Source organism: Leucopleurus acutus, assembly GCF_964270905.1.
Source record: "Leucopleurus acutus genome assembly, chromosome: 1".
In the NCBI taxonomy this organism is placed as follows: Eukaryota; Metazoa; Chordata; class Mammalia; order Artiodactyla; family Delphinidae; genus Leucopleurus; species Leucopleurus acutus.
Genome location: NC_139142.1, coordinates 37,777,468 through 37,799,473, shown reverse-complemented (window position 1 = coordinate 37,799,473; position 22,006 = coordinate 37,777,468). Strand labels below are relative to the sequence as shown.

At 42.8% G+C, this 22,006-nt stretch overlaps 1 protein-coding gene across 1 annotated transcript in view; it reads left to right on the top strand.

Moving 5' to 3' along the window:
• Positions 1–22,006, top strand: part of RHOJ (ras homolog family member J) — a 73,039-nt gene that overhangs the window by 38,644 nt on the left and 12,389 nt on the right. The window lies entirely within an intron of this gene.

Below are 22,006 nucleotides of genomic sequence, written 5' to 3'. Positions count from 1 at the left end.
ACACAGCTCTAGAGCAGCATCTCTAGTGGCTCTTACCAGCTCACCAAATGTATCTGAATTTTCCAAAGCATGAAATTTTATATGAAAATCTATGCTGTCTCTACCCTCTTTTCATCACTCTTCTGTTTCTACTTCCCTCTTGCTGGTAGGCCTAGAACCTAGTATAGTCTAGTAAGTTGGTGAAAAAATTAGAGAAAAAAATCAAGAAGGGAAGAAATGATGAAAATTTTCATTGCTTTTTGTCTGGGAGGAAACTATATAAACTTCTATTGGCAAATGCAAACTATCTTTTTTCCCATATAAAAGAGAATTGTCTCCTTCTCATATTTGAATATGTCCTTGGGTAAAATCATCACAGAGGTCACTGCTAAGTCTTCCTTTTGTCTCTCCTCACCTATGTGTTATATCTGAAGTGAGATAGATTTCCTATGTAAAGTATGCTTGTAGCCCCGAGTAAGTATCACATAAAAAATTATGATGTAGATCATTGACTGTATATGTTTATCTTTTGATTAGTATACTGAAACATGTGAACATACTTCCTTTCATGATACAGTGATTCTACAAATTTGAATATGGGCAAAATTTTAATAATTTATGTCAAAGTAAGTGCGATTAATTTGAGTGGAATATTTGTAAAGCTAAAAAAATAATAAAATATATCAGTTTGGGAACTCATTGATTTACATGCCTTAAATCTGAGTCAGATTTCCCCTGATACTAGTGTTGAAGAAGAAGGATTTTCTCCCTCCCATCCAACCCAATTTATTATTTATTTCTGCTTTTTTCCATTTAAGCTTCCTTTGCCATTGTAAGGTAATCAGAAGAAGTTCCATATTTTGCTATTTCTAGTCGATGTCAGAATCAGAAAAATGATGAGAGTTTGGCCTCCTAGATAATGGTCTTTTCTTCTGCAGTTACATAAACTCAATACTGATTTCCATTTCCTAACACTGCTCTCTTTCCTCTATTTACCATTCATTCATTTGACAAATGTTTACTGTCGTGCTGGAGCTACAGTGAACAAGGCAGACACAGTGCTTATATCACTGCAAGTTACAAAGGTAGTCCTGGCTTCAGATGAAGCTTTATCCATGACTAACACAACATCTTTCAACCCTGCTTTCTCAGGAATGGCTCCATTCTCAAAGAGATTTCTTTTCACAGCTCCAAAAAATGGCCACAGCAGCTACCTCCTTATCCTTTCACTTTCAGTCGAAAAGAGGGTCCATTCCCCTATACCTCAAGTAAAGAACCTGGAATTGAGTCTTGTTGGTCCCAGTTGGTCTGACTTGGGTCATGGGCCAACTCCCAACCAATCAATGTGATCAGGGATATAGGATATGTGATGGGCTTACAGTAATCACAGCTCACTCTTAGAACTAGTCAGAGCCCACTGCATGATGCTGAGAACCTCATAGCACTTGCAGGAAACAGAGGAAGGTATGAAATGGGTGCCGGAAGGAACAAGGTACACCCACTATACTCCCAGTCCTTGCAGAGTTCATAGCCTCTGTGGAATGGGCAAGATGATGGGAACTCACCAATTCAGTGTATGCATGAATCATTTCTGATACATGAGGACTAACGAGTGTTTAGTCCTGGGAGTCTTCCCATAGCAACAGGATGCAGGCTGATTTTTCCGTTAAAAGCCAACACTGAGCAGCAGCCATATGTTCAGAACTGCTGGCCTCTGGCAGTGATCTAGAGGTGAAACGTTTCGTGTCCAATTAGCCTACACTGATTCATGCAGTGCCTAAGAATTTACCTTCATTTAAGAGGCCAAGGTTTCAGATAAATTTGACAAGAGCTGCTGTAAGTTAAAGTGTTTACAAGGGTGTTAGTTTCCTCAGTGAATCATGATGTAATTTTCGTATGTGGAGCTGGTTAGAGAAAACTGCCAATAGTTGGCTCCATTCACATCTCACATTAGTAAAAATATTCCTTCTCCACCTTGTTTACAACCTTAAGTATTGGATTTAATTCTAATCTCACATGTTACATCCCATCGTTAATCTAATGCTCTATGGCAGTGGTTCTTAATCTTAGCCACACAATGGAAGCACTTGGGGGGGGCTTTAGAATATATCTGTGCCTAAGTCTCAGTCCCAGAGATTCTGTTATCATTGGTCCAGGGTGTGGTCAAGGTTAAGAACCATGGCTCTAAGTAATATCTTGTTAGGGATGATTATGTGTCTCCTAGGAAACCTGCCCAATTTGCACATGCAACTAATTTAGATGCTAGAGCCAATCAGTTAAGAAACAGTTGAAGTTGATTTAGGATTAAATCAAATTCAGAAATAGGGAGAAATGTTCCCTAGATCAACAGAAAAGCACCTATCTGTGCCTGTTTTTGCCCCCATCACCATACACACATCTCCACCTCTCTACTGCCACCCCCTGGTCTAAGCCACCATCATCTTCCTGGGCCACTGCAACAGGCTCCCAGTTCTCTCTCACCTGCTGTCACAGAGCAGCCAGAGTGAGCTTCTTAAAATATAAATTAGAACATGTCACTTCCTTCCTCAAAAACCTTCAAAGGATTCCCGCTGCTTACGCTAAAAAATACGCAAGCTCTCCAAGCCACTGTCTGCTCAGCCCCTCATTCATTACACAATGGCTACACTGACCTTTCATTTCCTCCACACCTCTCCAATTGCAGGGCCTCTGTGTGTGTTGTTCCCTCTGCTTAGAATGCTCTATACACATACATACGTATACACACACACACCCCTGATCTTTTCCCACTATACACACATTCTTTGCCTGCTCACTTTACTTATTCCTATAGTCTCAGCTTATATGTCACTTCCTCAAAGAGGTTGTCCCTGACCCCTAATATAAAGTGACTCCTCTGTTTTATACTCTCTTAGTGCCTGATTTTATATCTTCCTAGGATGGGGTTACTTGTACAGTATCTGGCTGCCCCTCTAGACTCTAAGCTCCCTGAAGACCAGGGTGGTTCTGTTTTGCTCACCTATGTATGTCCCAGTACCAAGCATTGCCCCAGCCCATAGCAGATGCTCAATAAATATTCAGTGTAAATGAAGGAAGTGTGTTTTATTACACCATTTACTTACACTGAGGGATATTATAAAAAATAGCTTCTAAAGGTAAGTATAGCCATATTTACTCAAGATGATGTTTAGAATCCTGTTCACTACATTATATTGTTATAAGTGTTCTCTTTATGAAGAGCCATAGGAGAGAGTTTTTTAGTTTCAGTTCTAGGAATAGTTATGTTTTTCTTGAGTAACCAGTTGGTGTTTTGCTACCATATTCCGAAAATCATACTATTTTGATTCTATAATGATTCTATTAATCATTAACCAATTAGGCTTCCCCCTTTGCTTTGACTGATAAGAAGCTCAAAGCCATTTGTAACCCTCCCCAACAACCCCCCCCCCCACTGCCAGCACCAGAATAGACTCTAGTGATATGGATTTTGCATTCTAACCTTGCTACAGTTTAATCTGATCAGTCCTTCATTGTCCCTCAGCTCATTTTTAATTATAATGTATTTGTAAACCATCTTAAATACTCTCTGGAACTAAGCAAGACATAGTAAATAAATTAAATACTGAAAAATAACTTACTCAATGAAAAGAGAAAGAATATCTATGTGATGAGTTGTGTTTCAGGGGTTTCAATAAATGACACCTCTTTTCCCTGCTTGAGAGAGAGAAAAAGGAGTCAAACAGAAAAAGAGCGGAATGGGTTGAAGCACATAACCCATCACAAACAGTATTGGAAAACAAAGGCTTATGGAGGGAAGGAGGGAGGATGAGAGAGAGAGAGAGAGAGAGAGAGAGAGAGAGAGAGAGAGAGAAACAGGGCTTTTACATCTGTGTCAGATCTCAAACGGAAAGGGGAAGGGTTGAGCAGTGCCTACCCAGTTACCGTTCTCAAATTTACCAGTCAGATCATTCTCTCCACTCCCCTGGGGGCAGTCAGGCCAAGAGTATTAATACTAAGTGATGCCTTCACATGGAAACATTAAGTCAAGGGAAAGGATGCCCCCTCTCCCCAAACATTATTGACTTTATAACATTTATTTCAGCTAGTAGATATTTTATAACATAAAGTTACTGTATCAGTTTCCTATTGCTGCTGTAACAATTTACTGAAAGCTTATCGTCTTATAACCTTACTTCTGACCTCCAGAAATGTATCTCATTAAACTTACTGGGTTGGCCAAAAAGTTCGTTCGGTTTTTCCTGTAAGATGCTACAAAAACCCGAATGAACTTTCTGGCCAACCCAGTACAATCAAGGTTTCAGCAGAGCTGCATTCCTGCAGGCTACAGGGGAAAATCCATTCCTTGCCTCTTCCAGCCTCTAGAGGTCGCCTTCATGTCTTGGCTCAGGGTTCTCTTTACATCCCTCCAACCTCTGCTTCCGTCCTGACATCTTCTCTGACTCTTCTGCCTCTCTCTATCCCTTGTAAGGATCCTTGTGATTACATCAAGCCCACCAGGTAATCCAGGATAATCTCCCCAACTCAAGATCCTGAACTTAAATCTGCAAAGTCCCTTTTGCTATATAAGGTAACATATTCACAGATTTGGGGGATTATGAGGTGGGCATCTTTGGGGGACCATTATTCTGCCTATAGTTGTTACACTAAATAGATATCTGTGGATGTCCCAAGGTATGAATTTGGGATATGCTTAAAACCATATCAAAGAACTGTCTCCAGTGTCCAGTACCATCCATTCAAACCAGTCCACGTATTCCAACACTTCAGTCCAAAGACAAGATAGAAAATGCTTTTTCACCCTGGAAAAGTAGTTCAGGGATATGCCTAAGCTGATTTTAACCCTAAAAAAAAAATCACTCCTTCCCGATTAATAGCTCTCTAGCATGCAGCTGTGATGAAAGAGGCTATTTTGTTATTCCTCCAGCCTGGACTTCACCATTCCCAAACTCTCTCTGCCCTTTCCACCCCCTACTCCTAGCATCTCCTAACCTCCCTTCATTCCTCCACTCCCAAAGTGCAACAGCGTCATAAAGATGGGATAAGAAGCATCTCTTATGAACAGGAATGTAAAGGTGAGATAATATTTAACAGAGAAATTAGGAAATTCTCCATAATTGTTCAAGAAGGATTTGCCTGGATGTTTAGACAATTTTTCTAGCCCTGCTCCTAGCTCTAGGTTATATATATAGTTTATTTCTCTTGCCTTTCCTTATTCTTTTACACTTATACTTACTTATAAGCCCGCAAAGGTCAATGCCTCTATAATGCTCAAGGTGAAAGCCCTTTAGAACCCAAGGCAGTATCATGCTAAGGGGCATTCAACAGATGCGTATTTGTTAATAGATGCATGTTTTTCAATAGTGCCATCATTTGCCTGTGAGTGCCAATTCCTAATTCCTTCATATGCCAGAAATACACTCACCTGAATACTTCAAAAGCACGTAGGTTACAGATAATATTTTTAATCATTTTCTTTCACTGATGTAGGCTACTGCCCCCTTCTTGCCTATCTCTGCTTTCCTCCAGGCTTTTCTAATTTTAAGCAAGTCAGCACTTATTTGGAAGGCTATTCCCTTCTCACCCTTCTTGAGATCATATACAAAAACTATCAGTTACAAATGCCATACCTCACAGAGAGCCAGAAGACCTGATCCTTGGACAAAATCTGAAAGAGAAAACTTTTTGCTGACAGTTGAGGGGTCAGCCAATGTGATGATTTTTTTTTTTAACTGTTTGAATTTATCTCAGGAGGTATGACTAATGTTCATGTACTCTCATTAATTCTATATTTTTAAAAAATCTGTAATGTAGTTAACAGGTGTGCTTTTCTATTTTTCTCTCCTCCTCGTAACTGGGAGTCAGATTCAGGAGCAGAGTCTACAGCTCTAGCACCATCCACCACAGTGCTCCTGGGAAGCATGGAGTTGGAGTGATGATAGAACAAGTCCCTGGCAGAGATCAGGGTCAAGGGTTTCGGCTGCTCCCCCCAGACTATGAAATTAAGAACTTCAAAGGCTGCCTTATGTCACACAAGCCTGGATCAGGGTTGTCTCAACTGTCAGTGCTGGAGACTCGCCAAACACTCGATTACTGTCTAGCTTGGAGTGTGCCCAAGCCATGGGTTCAATAGCTTTCCTTGTTTCCTAGAATTGATCAGTTTCAATTCAACAATTGCCTCTGTTAGCCACACCAGAAAGTATCACCAGGACCTCCTGCTGTGATTTCCTGAGTGCTAGGAAAGCTACAGTCTCACATAAACTCCCCTCCTGCATACCAGATGCTCCTGAGGTCCTATTAGAGATTTATCAGCCTGATGCCATCCTCTCTAAAATGTACACCCTCTTGTTGGGGGCGGGGCAGATTTGAAGCTATCCATTTATTCAACAAATACCCATTTACTGAACATCCATTTTTTTAAAATTAATTTTTATTGGAGTATAGTTGCCTTACAATGTTGTGTTCCTGCTGTACAGCAAAGTGAATCAGCTATACATATACATATATCTGTTTTGGATTTCCCTTCCCATTTAGGTCATCACAGAGCATTAAGTAAAGTTCCCTGTGCTATACAGTAGGTTCTCATTAGTTACCTATTTTATACATAGTAGTATATATATGTCAATGCCAATCTCCCAATTCATCCCATCCCCACCATAAATTTGTTCTCTACATCTGTGTCTCTATTTCTGCTTTGCAAATAAGATCATCTGTATCCTTTTTCTAGATTCCACATATAAGTGATATTATAGGATATTTGTTTTTCTATTTCTGATTTATTTCACTCTGTGTGACGGTCTCTAGGTCCATCCACGTCTCTGCAAATGCCACAATCAAGACACTATGCTGGGTCCTAGAAGTTTGTCTTTGCCTGTAAGGAGTTCACAGTCTACTCAGTTATTAAGTGTTTGTAGAACCTCAGTGTGTTGGGGAGAGGGGTGGGGGAGAAAAGAGGATACATTTTGATAAAGAAGAGGAAAGAAGGATACCAATTCCTAGGCCAGGGAGGAGGAAGTGGGGTGAGGGGAGCTCACCCAGAGAAGACAAATTTGCCTGATTTCACCAGCTGCCCGTTAAGCCGTGTCCACACAGGCCCTACAGTGGACAGACAGACAGCGATAGTAGCTACTTCCGCAGGTCCAGAAACACACCTGTGTAAATTAGGTCACAGAACTTCAAACAGACACTCAGAAATCCCCACATAGAAGAAAGCACATTGGTTTGGTTTGGTTTGGTTTTGGAGTATAATTGCTCTACAATGTTGTGTTAGTTTCTGCTGTGCAATGAAGTGAATCGGCTATACGTCTACATGTATCCCCTCTGTCTTAGACCTCCCTCCCACCCCACCCCCCGCATCTCACCCATCTAGGTCGTCACAGAGCACAGAGCTGAGCTCCCTGTTTTTTTTATTATACTCCAAGCTTCTGAGTATAACCTACTGAAATACTGAAATAAATGACTGAGAAAATAAGCCCATTTCATGGTCCCATTTGCCCCAATCGTTTGCCTCCCTCCCTTTCCTCATGCTGTCACATTTTGAGGTCAGTTTTCCCTCAGTGATGATCCAGGGGAGTGAGACAAAATTTTCCAAGCCTCAAGATTACTTGTTTCTAATTCCATCTTTTGACGGTCATCCTTTTTGGCTGCAGTCCCTTCCATGCCTCAAATCCCCACCGAGGAAACTGGCAGCCCCGTCAGGAAGTTTCCCCCACGGTAGACACTTCGGGCTCTTTGCAGGACCGATAAGGTGACTATGCCCCACCCCCTTAATTTCCGAAGCCCAGTGAGGGGGCAGGTGAGAGTGACTACTCCAGCTGCGGACCAGATCCAGCTTCCTTTCTGCATTGCCTTTGTGGGGTACACTTGCATGCATATATATATATACACACACACATATATATATATATATATATATATATATATATATACACACATATATATATACACATATATATATATACACACACACACACACACCGTATTTAAGGGAAGAATAAGAGCCTTGTCACTTGAAGGGAGGCCTGCAGAGCAGTAGCAAGGGCACAGGCTAGAAGCTTATTGGAAATGTAAATTCTCAGACCTCACCAGATCGACTGAATCAGAATCTGCACATTAACAAGAGCCAGCATTACCAGCCAACCCCACCTCCCCATCCTCCACCGCACATCCTCATGATTCACGTGCACTTCTTGATGACAGCAGGGGATAAAAACAGCTCCTGCGCTTCTCTCTCCCCATCTCACACTCAGATGAAGGGCCACCCGCTCCGTGTGCTATCTTTTCTATCTCCATTTTGGAGCTATATTTCTCGACTTCACCAAGGATGCCTCCTGTATCATTAATAGAGGGATGCTTTGGGTCATTGGTGACCAAGCCATTTGCAAATCAGCACCTTTATTTGTCAACCTCATGCTTCTATAGCTCATGCCCTGTGCCCCTCACCTGCCACACTATACACCAACTGGCACTGGTATCAGTTCTCACCTAACAAACTCTGTCACGAAAAATATCCTTTTATTTATTATCCACTTGTTGAATCATCACGGTAGGCCAAATATTATGCTATACACTTGTCCTCTAGCTGAGAGCTTGTAGATCAGACTGTACAGTCCCAATGTAGAGCCCTTGTATTAGTCAGGGTTCTCCAGAGAAACAGAACAAATAGGACGTGAATATATAGAGAAAAAGATTTATTATAAGGGATTGGCTCAGGTGAGTACAGAGACTGGGAGTTCCGTATCTGCAGTGTGGACCAGTAGGCTTAAGACCCAGGAGAGCCAGTGGTACAGATGGAGTCCAAAGGCACTCTGTTGGAGAATTCCCTGTGACTCAGGAGAGGGTGGGTCTTTTCATTCTACTCGGGCCTTCAAATGATTAGATGAGGCCCACCCACATCATGGAGGACAATCTGCTTTACTGATTAAAATGTTAATCTTATCCAAAAACAACCCCCACACAGAATATTTGACTAAATATCTAGGCATTCCATGGTCCAGCCAAGTTGACACATAAAATCAGTCATCACAGCCCTTATTAGAAATTCATAATGGGAGGAGAGGAGAGGCACAAGCATCACAAGGTAGGGACAGCAGAGCCGCAGCAAAGGTAAGAGACACGAGTTGGTGTGGCCTTCCTGACCATGCCAACACTTTGGTCTTCTGCAACATCCTTGGTCTACCTTTGTCCTGTTATCAGTGCCATCATGGAAGACAGGACTCAGTAGCATGTCATTCCACCCAGAAAAGAACAGGCCAGACAGAAGTGACAAGAGTTTCTTTATCAGCCCTCTCTCCACCCAGTCCTAGGCACCCCTGACAGCTAGCCACTCAAGAACTGAGCCCAGGCCCATACGCCCTTCCTGACACAGCCAGCTCAAATCAGGAGTTTAATAATCCTTCAGAATAGGTGTGGGTTTTCCCAATGGAGAGTCATAGGTCAAGACCGAGGGAAGGACAGAGAAGCCACAAGTCAGAGAGCTCTCTGGGTGACCAGGTCAGTTTAGGGCAACCCTGGAGATATCCGAGCTAGGCCCAAACCGCCTAGGTATCTAGACTGAACCAGCTCCTGGACCTGAATTGGGGTGGGATCCACACTGGGCTTCTGAAGACTGATGCCTATTAGAATAACCCACCCCCTTCCCAAGTCCTCTCTTCTTCCTCTCCATCTTATTTCTCACTCCCACCCCCATTTTTGTCCCCAGCAAATTTGACTTTTTTTTCTCCTCTTTGATATGGTAATTTCTCTGTAGTTAGTGGCAAAGACTCCCCAGCTCCACTGCCCTACCAGGTCTTGCGTGCCTAACTTCACATTCTCTAGACCACAGTGCTAGTGGCCTGTGGTATTCACACCCCTCCACACATGCAGTCCTGATCCTGTGTCCACACAGCTTCCACGGGCACAACCTCCTTTTGCTTTTGACCAGTTAGTGATGACTCAGAAGGACCATCATCTTCTCTCTATCCACTTTCTACCCTTGAGCCTTTCACCTTGTGGTCTAGCAGAGTCTGCAGTTCCATCTACCTATGGTGTCCTTGACAATGTGGTTATTTAAACTGCGGAGTGTCTGTGGGTTCCAGGAGAAAGACATGGTGCTACTATCCTAAGAGTCTGGCAAACAACCCCTTGACTTACAAAACAAATACCTAAATTATAAACGTGTCAGGGACACAAGAACAGATATTATAAATGTTTATTATCCTTCCCTTCCCCCTTTTGCTGAAGAGAGAAAGTGCCTTTGGCTACTCAGATTTCCTCTCCTCCAAAGCCCAAAGGAGAGCGACAATCAAGCCTTGGCTTTCTTGTGTGGCAGAAAGAGACGAAGATATTTACAGAAGGTGTGCTGGTGATGAACGGAGAGAAGGGGCAAAACTTCAAGCCTGTGGTAGGCTGAGAAAAGTACTGAGAAAAAGATGATTTTAAGAGGCAGTGCTATGGTTTATAATTTGAATCCCACTTTGGTATCTTTATCTTTCACTTAAGGTTAGAATGGTTTATGAGGACTTTGGGCTGTTAGTGTTGTGTGTCCTTGAATGTGAAACCACATGAGACCATATACCACATCGTTCCCCACTTATTTGTTACATTTTTTAAATACTTGAAAATGCACAGAAACTCTAGTAAATTAATGGTACCTCACCTAAAATCTGACAGAAAAGCAAAAACATGAATAAGAATTCAAAGCCTCACATTGCTAATCCACTGACCCAGTTGACCTCAGGTGCCAAGCATTTCATGAAGCCTCTTTCTAGCTTTGGGTGACAATGCACACCACAGGTTCTGATGGTAGCTGACATTTGGGGCATCCCTTTACTGGCTATGAACCTCTCCTTGATGGGACTGACTGGCCATGAACTTTACATTGCTAACAAGCATCCCCAAAATTATACTTTTCTTTTTAGATGGTTTGAAGAAAAACAGTTGGGGAAAAACATGTGAAGAAGGACATAAAAGTGGTAGATGTTACCCTATGCAAATTCTGAGAAAATACTTAATAAAGTTATACAAGATGGTCTCTTAGATATTCATTGCAGAAAAGAGCCAAGAACTGTTTTATCTCAAATTGTCACACATCCTCCTTTGATCATAATTAACCAGCAACTATTAATATTTCTTGACAGTTCTTAAGAACTAGAAAATAAATATGCTACCTGTAAAGAACCCCATATTAGACTAAGATAAATGAAATAAATACAGGGAGAAAACCACAAATACATAAAATTCTAGGATCATGAATAACAAAGAGGCAAATGAGTAAATATAATCCAGGACAACAACCATACACGAAAGTAGAAAATAGAGAAAAATCACTTAATGTTCTCCAAATAATCTTGTAATACTTTGGAGAAGAAGTTATTGAGAGCAGAAACACACGCTCTAAATATTCACTTGACTGACTGCTTTATTTCACTCTGCCTAGACAGTGTTCTATATTTAGAACCAATTTACTGCTGTTGTCTTTACAGCTCATATATTTCTTTTGGTTTGCAACAAATACATTTGGCAGATTCCAACATCCTCAAATGCACAGTATTTTCTTGGTACCTACAAAATGCAAACATAGGTAGAGCATTAGTGGTTCATCATAATTCTCTGAAAATGATGAGTTGCTCTGCAATACACAGTTCATAAACCTCCACTGCAGTAGACCTATTCATCACATGTTCCTCCTCATAAAAATATAAGCTTGGTCCTACAACCTAAAGTAAATCTGGATAAGCCTAAGACAAAATTAGAGAGTGAACCAAGAAGAAATGGTAGAACTTCCGTGATGGGAGACAATTTAGATGACGTTGACTCCAATCTACATATAACAGTGATAAGAACAACAAAATAAACACAATTTTTAAGCACCCAAATATCTTTTTTGTTCTGATTTACATGTTCATGGTAATCAAGTATGGAAAAAATAAAAAGTGTTTCCTATAAATATTTTTACCTATTCAATATAGAATTTTATCTCCTACTCCCTAGACATTATATCCTAAATATTTTACCTCACTGTTCTTTCAAAGTTTCCATTGTAAGGTTGTTCCATAACTGAAAAGGGCCAATCCCCAACTGCTGAACATTTAGGTTGTTTCCAACTGTTACTATTATAAACCATTGGTGAGGGCTTCCCTGGTGGCGCAGTGGTTGGGAGTCCGCCTGCTGATGCAGGGGACATGGGTTCGTGCCCCAGTCTGGGAGGATCCCACGTGCCGCGGAGCGGCAGGGCCCGTGAGCCATGGCCGCTGGGCCTGCGCGTCCGGAGCCTGTGCTCCGGGATGGGAGAGGCCGCGGCGGTGAGAGGCCCGCGTACCGCAAAAAAAAAATAAAAATAAAAAAAATAAAATAAACCATTGGTGATATATAGTCTTATACGTGTATATTCTTGCGCACTTGTATGATTTGGCCTGAGGATACATTGCAGAAACAGAATTGCCGAGTCAGAGGGAGACCCCTGGTTAGACTTTTGATCTATACTGCCAAACGACTTGACAGAAAACTTGAATCAATTTACATATCCTCCAGCAGCATATACATGCCACCTCTTTATTCACCAGCCCTGGGTGTCATTCTCTTCATCTTTGCCAATTTGACAAGCCAAAGATTGCACCTTGTTTAATTTGATTTTTTTTCCTCCAATATTCATTGGCCCTTTATTTACTCATACACTTTCTATACTCTTTATATATTTTCTTTTGTTTTAATTATTATTCTTATTAATCAGAAAGCACCCTTATGCATGAAAGATAATAACCTTCTTGACCATTTTTCACAATATACGTGAACATGTGTGACTTTTTTAGTCAACATATCAATCATTTGCTTTATGGTTTTGGTCATTTGCTTTTATATTTTCAGAGTCTTTTTTTATTTCCAAACAGTAACCAACTATCTGAATGCCATATATTGACTACTTCATCTTTCCCCATTGCCACTTATCATGTACCAAATCCTTACATATGTCACATAGGTTCAGTGGCTGAGATTCCTGTTCTGGATCATTGATTTTGTGCTGATGCTATACTGCTTTAATAACTTTATAATACATGTTAACATATATTAGCACAATTATCCTGTCATTCTTTTTTAATTATTAGCTATTCTCCCCAACTAAATTTTGAATATAACTGCTATAATCACTCTGTCATGTTCCCAATTCAAAAATTCTATTGGAATTACTATAAACATATTAATTTGAGAAGATCTAACATCTTTACGATACAGAGCTTCCCACCCTAGACCATGAGCTGTTTCCCCACTTTTCTTCTTTTATGTTTCTCAGCAAGTAATGGGAAGACCTTTTTTTCATAAAGGTCTTCCCATTACTAGACACTTTATAGTTTTTGTTGTCCTTGTGAAAAGGATATTTTCTAAGTAGTTACAGCTGGTACCTGATAGAATTTTTATGAGCCTAATAATTTATTGAATACTCTTCACAGGAACACACTATTCCACTTTTTTTTTTTTTTTTTTTTGCGGTACGTGGGCCTCTCACCATTGTGGCCTCTCCCGTTGCGGAGCACAGGCTCCGGATGCGCAGGCTCAGCGGCCATGGCTCACGGGCCCAGCTGCTCCGTGGCACGTGGGATCCTCCCAGACTGGGGCACGAACCCGTGTCCCCTGCATCGGCAGGCGGACTCTCAACCACTGCACCACCAGGGAAGCCCCCACACTATTCCACTTTTATCATCACCTAGGTGTTCGAATTTCCTTAGTGACTATTTCTAGACAAGGAGGGGAAAGGACTGCTGCTACACACAGAGCACCTTGTGCCTGTATTGTGTGTCAGATAGGATCAGATAATATCTGTGTAGCATTTTATAAATTTTAACTTTTTTTCCCTTATATTACCTCATCTGTTATTCACAAAACCATCTACAGTGGACAGGATGCTCTAGAGTAATTGAGCTTATTATTATTCTCATCTTAAAGATGAGAAAACTGAAATTCAGATCTGAATCACTCACTTAGAGAGTCTGATAAAAATGCAGACTTCTGGGTCCGACCCCAGACCTACTTCCTTGGAATCTAGGGGTGGGATGTGAAACCAAGGACTCTGTGTTTTTTAAACTAGCTTCCCCAACCTAAAACTAGCTTCCCCAACCTAAATGCCCATTGACAGACAAATGGATAAAGAAGTTGTGGTACATACATACAATGGAATATTACTCAGCCATAAAAAGGAACGAAATTGGGTCATTTGTAGAGACGTGGATGGATCTAGAGACTGTCATACAGAGTGAAGAAGTCAGAAAGAGAAAAACAAATATTGTATATTAACGCATATATATGGAACCTAGAAAAATGGTACAGATGAACCAGTTTGCAGGGCAGAAATAGAGGCACAGATGTAGAGAACAAACGTATGGACACCAAGGGGGGAAAGCGGAGGGGGCTGGGGGTGGGATGAATTGGGAGATTGGGATTGACATGTATACAGTGATGTGTATAAAATGGATAACTAATAAGAACCTGCTGTATAAAAAAATAAATAAATAAAGTTCTAAAATTAAAAAAAAAAAAAAAACTAGCTCCCCCTGGAGACTGCCGTGAAACATCGATTTCACCAAGTCAAGGTCAAGGCTGAAAATAAAAGTTTCTGCCTCTAAATTAGGTATTGATTCCACCATACCTCAATGGCAGCTTAATTATTATGAGTTTCTAGCAATGTATGAATGTCACTGAAGGAGCTGGCTTTTTTTTTTTTTTTTAAGTATCTCTTTATACAGAGGATCATGCAAAAAGCACACCCTGGTTTGCAGGCCACACACCTCAACGTGCAGGCTTCACTTCTAATTCAGTCACTGCTTCCCAAAGTCCTAATCAAAAGACAGCTCCCCTGTACTCTGTAGTTCATGCCGGGGAGCCAGGCTACTGTGGCTTATATGGCCACAGTGAACCTCGGGACACCTTGCCAGTGGTCCTGCCCCACCGATGGAGTCTGGCAGCCCCGTAGCTGGTGAAAGTTGCCTGGAAAAGTGGCAGAGTACCCCAAACACTGATCCCACCCAGGGGAGCCACATTTCCATGGCATCCCCTCGTAAAAGGCAGGCCAGCTTTAGTGTAGGACACCACTGCTGAAGAACTCATCCTCCCACGACTACTACCATCCAGAAAAGCTCACGGTGACCCTTTGGGAAAGGCCAAAGACTCATCTGGAGAAAATATATGCCTCAGAGAAAACCTCCGCTTTAGCTGGAACTTAATTCATTTTTCCGTCCCTCAACCAATATTTACGGAGCCACGTGCCAGGCCCGTGCTAGACCTTGGTACATGAAGATAAACGGCACACAGCACTTTAAGGCCCCATGGGCAAGGAAGCATGGAAAGACACTTAAGGTAGTTGGAGGCCATCAGGGAGGCGTTACAAAAGTGAGTTTTCCAGGCTGACAGGTGTGGGGAAAGCATTCCAGAATTTCTTTTCCAGATTTTCAGAGGGAACAACTTGAGCAAAGGCATTGTGAGTATCACAGACTGCAAGGGCTTCCCTGGTGGCGCAGTGGTTGGGAGTCCACCTGCAGATGCAGGGGACTCGGGTTCATGCCCCGGTCCAGGAAGATCCCACATGCCGCAGAGCGGCTGGGCCCGTGAGCCATGGCTGCTGAGCCTGTGCATCCGGAGCCTGTGCTCCGCAGTGGGAGAGGCCACAGCAGTGAGAGGCCCGTGTACCGCAAAAAAAAAAAAAAAAAAAAAAGAAACAAAAACAGACTGCAAGAAGTTTGGACTGTAGGAGGGTAAAATAATAGGAGAGATCTGGAAAGGTAAACCAGAGGCCAGATTACAAGGACATGTCCACTCTTGGAAAGTATTTGAATTTTATCTCGGAGATGACTGGGAGCCACAGCTACGTTAAGCCTGAGAAATGAATGAGTCTGGAGAAATGAATGTTGATTAGGAGACTTTTGCAATTGACAAGGTTGGGGGTTGCATGAGGACAGTTACACAGATGGTAAAGAGGAGTCCGAGTATCTAGAGATACTTAGCAGGTAGAATTGGCAGGATGTAGAGACCAAATGAATGTCGGGGAAGGAAGGGTGAGGCCAAGCAAGACTCTAAAATCCCAGGATGTGAATGTCATGGAATCGTGGCTCTGTCTTTGGTTTGGCCTCATCCCCAGCCGGTTCCAAAGGTCCTGGAACTGCGCAAGCTCCTCCCCTTCCTCTTGCCTTTCACCCCCCCTTCCTTTTCCTCCTCCCTCTCCTCCCTCATCAAACAAGTACCGACAAGGGTAGACCTTTCCTGAACACCCCCCCATACCCAACTTCATTCCAGCAAGCTCTGTTCCCAAAAGTACTGTTAAGAAGCCATTTGCTCACTGATGTCACCTTGTATTTGTGTTAGCTTACTTGTACACAATTTTTATACTCATGATCTTCTTTTCTCCTCAAACTTCCAGTAAGAACTGAGAACGTAGGGAAGCTGTAACTTGCTCAGTATCCCAGAGTTTGTTCACAGTGAGTTCAGGCCTCCAGCCAGTCCTTCTGCCTTAAAATCTGGGGTGGTTACACTACAGACTAAACAAACAACTACAAACGAAATCCCCTGTTGCAATAGCCATACCTAAAGGAGAAAAGAAACATGACCAGGGATGGAGACGCATGGCAGAGGTACGTTCCCCTGTTCAAAAGGAACTCTTGTTACTGTAGGACGAACATACACACCTAACGAGAGAAAACCCTCAGCTCAGTGTCCTAATGGATTCTCAGGGAGACTGTTTGGTTTTCCCCTCAGTCTTTATTCTGTGGAAACAGGACCTCACACCAGTACCTCAAATAAGAGACTTGCCTGAACAACTTTTATTTCACACACACACGGGCTGATGCTTAGGAAGCAAGAGGCGTTCTCCGCAAAGAAAGGAAACGAGCTGGCTGAGGGGGGCCAGTGTAGATGGATGAGGTTTTCAAGCCGCCTTAACAGGAACACGTTACGTTGGAAGGATGAAACCCCACCAGGAAGGAATTCACCACCATTCATATTTATGAAAGCGTATTATCTGTTTCTAGTTTCATTCTGTTTTCTAGCTTATTTTAATTTGAGGGAAATGTCATCCCAGATGCCTCTGAGTTGCTTCCTTATAAAATGAACATGCACGTTTGTGAGGCTTAACCCACGTGACAACACACACGAGCAGCTCCTAAGAGCAGACCCTGGTGCTCGGTGAGTCACAGTCCCAGATGGGATCTTCTAGAAAGGAGGAGGAGCTGGGGATGAGAGTCAGTTCAGAGAGGGAAAAGGTCAGCGAACACCGCTGAAGATATTCAGTCAGCAAGCATGACGAGGGTCAGAATTGAGATTTAAACTCTCCTTTTTTTGCAGCACCCCAGACATAGACAAACTGCAGTGGTGATTACCCCTGACTCTGGAACAGCTAATAAAGAGTTTTTATACCCCTTTAGGGTAAAGACAATGTGTTTATCTTCCAGGTGAGGGAGAAACCTACTGACCTACCCAACATCTCACCAAATGAGTAGGTAGCTAAGTATGGACTTGAATTCGGACGTGAAGAAAAATTATCTGGAACTTGGATATAAGGCCGAGAACATGCAACTGTCCATGCTAAGGCAGTGTTCAACGCCCTTCCCCCGAGGCTTAGTAATCTAGGGTAACTTGCCTTTGTCTGATTCTGCTATTAACTGAAAGTTTAGATTCTCTGAAGTTACATGTTAACTTGTAAATCTTGTTGGGTCAAGATGCAAATAATTCCTGTTTAGTAGAAAGGAGGACACCAAAGCTTATCTTTTCCATAGGACAACAACCAGTTTTCCATTGAACTTAGCCATCTTATTCTAACATTTTGCTTTTGAAGTGCCTATAAATGCCCAGTTCTTCAAAATGCTCTTTGAACAAGATTTATCATCTTACTGATTCTCTCATTAATGAGTTAGTCAATCTTTGACATAACATCATTCTATATTTGCATGGGGCCATGTTTTTAACTTAATTAAAATTGTATTTCTTGCCATGTCTATAAATCTAGTGTTTCTTCCTCCAAAATAGTGCCTAGGACGGTACTAAAGGTACTATTCGTACCTTTGGTACCATCCTAGTACATTTAGGATGAGACACAGTCAGGTATGCCTCATCCTACCTGCCAAATACAGTACATTTGACATGAGTGATGCAGACAGCTGGCTATGTGCTGGGAACGGAGGGGCACTGGGCATTTCCGCCATGCCAGTTCTCAGGATTCATCAGGTATTCATCACATCGGCTCCAAAAGATTGCTCTTGGCGGATGAGATGACCAACAAGGCAGGGGCTGTGAACCAGGTTCCTAGTGCTGCTAATGGGCTGGACTTATGGTCTGAGCTGGCTTACAGGGAGTGACCAACACCTCCTCATCCAGGTTTGCAAATGACATGCAGTTTCATGAGGTGACTGAAATGCTGAGGGCGGGGGGGCGGGGGACGGGGGCAGGCTCACGTCCTGCCGGGACACTTTCTCTCTGGGTGAAAGCAACTGACTCTCAGGAGAGCAAACCCACGACTTCAACTTCATCAGCACCTCACTCCAACTCATAAAAGTAACCATCCAATCTGCACCAAGAACAAACACAAGGAAGCCAAGAGCTAAATGGATTTGGAGAGGAAGGCCTTCGGTTTACATACTTAACAAGCCACTGACAACTTTTCACGCTTTATTGAGAGAACCATCTGAGCCATTAGCAGGTCATTTGACCCACTCTCTTTAAAACCTCTCTAAGCTCAAAACAAAACACTCTAACAGCTTGGAGAATAGAAGGTGATCTGGGATTTTAGCCTGACCACTGTCTGCGGGGCAGGTTTGCTGGCTGCGGGTACTTCCCAGCAGTTAGCGTCTTGCCAGGATGCTTCAAGCTGAAGTTCTGCACATTTCGAAGGACCTCCTTCTGCCTGAGTTGCCCCTGGGGCTTCATTTCTGTTCTGTGGATTCAGCAACTACTACGTATGCCAAGAACTGTGTTGTGTACTGTGTGGGGTATGGGGTGTGGAGATTCTGTCCTCAAGGGCCTACCTGTCCATTCAGAGACACAAGACATTGATCTAAATAGCTACCATTTAGCGTAGAAAGTGACCGGTAATTCACAAATATTATACATTTGTGGTGCCATTTCACGTGCACTGGGTATACAGGGGAGAGCAAGACAGACTGTCCCTGGTCTTAGAAGAGGTCCAATAAGCATTTGTTGAAGGAGGGGCAATAACAACTTCTCAGCACCCACTATGGGCCAGGCTGTGTGCCAGGCATTTTCTCATTTAACGTCCTCCTCACAAGTATTCTCTTTGATGGGTGATGTTCCCCCCATTTTTAACAAATAGGGAAAGTGGGGCTCAGAGGTGTTAGGTGACTTTCCCACGGTCATTCAGACAGTGAATAGCAAAGATAGGATTCAAATGCAGAACCATCTGACTTAAAATATCCCGCTCTCTCAACATCTCTACATTTCCTATGATCATTTTTAGAGCATACCTTCCTTCTGTGCTGACCTAATTCATTTCCAAACTGAGAAGCCTCAAAGAGCCCAGGTTGGCAAGCGATAAGGCATCCATTGCTAGCCCAAGATAAGGACTCACAAAGCCATTTGCATATTCCACAATATGTGAGTGATGCTTGGATCTGTCTCTGGCTGTCTGTCCCTTGATGTTCTCAGTCATCAACTGTGTGATCCATTTACCTTCCTTCTGATAAAATGAGAGAATCAAAGGGCAGAGAAGAGAGAATAAAAGTGATTTCCAGAGATGGGGGCACGAGGGCACTGCCCTGCTCCCTCAGGATTCCTCCAGCAGGGCTGGTCCAACAGAGTAGGCAGCAAAGCTGAAAGCTGACCTGGCTTCCACCCCAAAAACCTCATCCTCCCTCCTCTCACCATTTTGCCTTAACGCAAGTAAATTGTTTTAGTTCCTTCTCTTTCGCTTTCTTGGGGAACAAGAATAATTCAGGACTTTCATAGTTTAACAAAGCCTTCAGAATAAAGGCTGTATTAGTGAGTCTCATGCCCCATCTCCCCCAGTGCACCCTGGGTAATTCTTGGCCATCCTCGGGACGCAGCTCGGACATGTCCTCCAGAAAGCCTTCTCTGACCACACTCCAGCAGGGCGCGTGTGCACATGCAGGGGTGCCCCTTCTGCATGCTCCCCCACCCATCCGCACTGCCACCAGCAAAGTGCTCACTGCACTGCCTTGTACCCTCCTCTCCACACTCCGTGACAGGACGAGCTGTCTCTGGCCTTTACGCTCCCAACACTGAGGGCAGTCCCAGAACCCAAGAAACTCTTGAGGAAGGGAAGGACAGAGGGAAGGGAAGGCTGGGCTCAGCCTCTCAGCCCGACGGCCACCTTTCCCGGGCTGGCACTCGCCTCAGGCCTGGAACAATTCTCTGTAGTCAGAGCTGCCAAGGGAGAAAAGGGTGAGGCCTGAGGAAAAGCAGGCTGGAAGGAATGTTTGCTCTCTGAGAAAACGCAAACAAGAGCTTCAGGGCTCCAGGGACAAAGGTCAGAGCCATCGCTCTGGAAATTCTGCAGTGCCCAGCGGGGCCGTGAGGGTGAGTCAGCTTCTAGTCCTCGCTCCATAGATGGCCCTGGGCCTCTAAGTCGGGAGACCATCCAAGGGGGTCTCCGGAACAGCTGCCCCTAACCTGTGAGTACTGGGCTCACTAGAGGCAGGAAATTCCATGTTGTAATGGCTGGCTTTCTTCCCCTCATTCCTGATGCACGTCTAGGTGGTGAATTAGCCATTAAAGAAACAATTCAGGCAGATTTCAGGAACATCTGACTGGGCTCCAAGTGTGCAGGAAGAGGAAAATATAACAGGACGAAGAGATCGGGGCTGCGCCATCTCACCTTCATTTCCACTGCCAGCCTGGCTTATGAAAGGAAGGAAAAACGTTTAGACGCCCCCCTTCGGTGGTGTCACTAGCGTTGGATGGAGCCGGGTTCACCCCTTAAAAACACACATGTGAAAGCTCATCTGTGCGGCTGCTGCCATGTTATCAAGCTGAACACACGTTGATCTGAGTAGATTAGAAAACTTGTTCCCAGTGTCTGGGAAGGCAGTGCTGTTAAACAAGTGCTTTTCAAAGAAAGAGCCATTAAGAAGCACTTTGCATACCTGTAGGCCCTGAACCTGAAAACAAATAAAAGTCGGATCAGTACCAAAGCAGCAGCTCCGAGCAGCAGACCAGAGAATTTGGCTGGCATATTTTAGAGATATGGTTATAAAAGGTTGCTCTTCCATTTATCTTTCGTTTCCTGCACAGCTAATGGTAGGAGAAATCAAAAATCATTTTTACGTTGGACTTGCACATTTGTATTGAAATATGGTTGACTCACAATAACGTGTTAGTTTTAGGGGAACAGTATAGTGATTCAGTTATTTTTTCTGATTATATTTCATTATAGGTTATTATAAGATAGTGAATGTGAATCCCTGCATTTGTACGTTTTTTAATCAACTAGGAAAAATCACATTCTCCTTCATAGTTTACTTTCTTTTTCCAAAAAGAGATTAAATTTCTGTGGAAATTTAAATCTGCTCTTTCCATTCACCAAGAGAATCATATTACTCTTGCCTTCGATTTGTTCAATCTCAGTTTAGTTTCACGTTGAGACTTTATTTCACTTCCAGCCATGTAAAGAGCAGCTGGTATCCCTCTATTACCTCCCACTTTTGGACATCGTTGCTTGGCAAGGCAATAAGCCTGCTGAGTAAATCAAACTCTCTGCTTTGCACTCTATATATGCCCTTCAGTTATGTGAGATGAAACCCATATACCACACCTCCTTCTGCAACTAAGGTTCAAACTGTAATGAATCAGTTGAGCTAAAGCACAGAGATATTTAATAAAAACACTTTTTGAAATAAATGTTAAGCCCTTCGCATTTCATTATTAGCTTCGCCTTATAGACTATAACATAGGCGGTGGGTTAATAGCCTTTGTTTTCAGGGTCTTTGAACATTTTGATGACAAATAAAACCTGAGAGATTTCTAACAGAAAGGTTGCTTACACGAGTCTATATCCCGAAAGGCGGCTCAAACCAAATGAAAGAAGAAAGTAAACTAACCAAGA